The sequence below is a fragment of the Etheostoma cragini genome, chromosome 8, assembly GCF_013103735.1.
Source record: "Etheostoma cragini isolate CJK2018 chromosome 8, CSU_Ecrag_1.0, whole genome shotgun sequence".
Classification (NCBI taxonomy): domain Eukaryota; kingdom Metazoa; phylum Chordata; class Actinopteri; order Perciformes; family Percidae; genus Etheostoma; species Etheostoma cragini.
The window spans coordinates 21,836,989-21,837,256 of NC_048414.1; the positions used below are offsets into that span (position 1 = coordinate 21,836,989).

General features: G+C 35.1%; 2 protein-coding genes and 1 long non-coding RNA gene across 4 annotated transcripts in view; 1 reads left to right on the forward strand and 2 right to left on the reverse strand.

The window, feature by feature from the left end:
- LOC117948493 (myosin heavy chain, fast skeletal muscle-like) overlaps positions 1 to 268 on the reverse strand; it is an 84,764-nt gene that overhangs the window by 31,941 nt on the left and 52,555 nt on the right. The gene's annotated exons all lie outside the window — the stretch shown is intronic.
- Positions 1 to 268, forward strand: part of LOC117948521 — a 15,682-nt gene that overhangs the window by 12,627 nt on the left and 2,787 nt on the right. The gene's annotated exons all lie outside the window — the stretch shown is intronic.
- LOC117948494 (myosin heavy chain, fast skeletal muscle-like) overlaps positions 1 to 268 on the reverse strand; it is a 58,031-nt gene that overhangs the window by 5,512 nt on the left and 52,251 nt on the right. The window lies entirely within an intron of this gene.

The window sequence follows — 268 nt, forward strand, 5'->3', positions numbered from 1 at the left end:
AATGATGAAAATGTCCGTCAAATCAATGACACAAGTGCACAGAGAGCACGTCTCCTGACAGAAAATGGTATCTACAAGAAATCAGTTAATGATCTGTTGTTGAATGTTATTAAGAAACATAACAAAAACTAATGCATTGTGAAATAATAAGGGAACTTCACCACTGTGGGATGAATAAAGTATTATCTAATCTAATCTAATCTAATCTAATCTTTCACACAAGGTGAGTTCAGCCGTCAAGTTGAAGAGAAAGAAGCTCTTGTCTCCC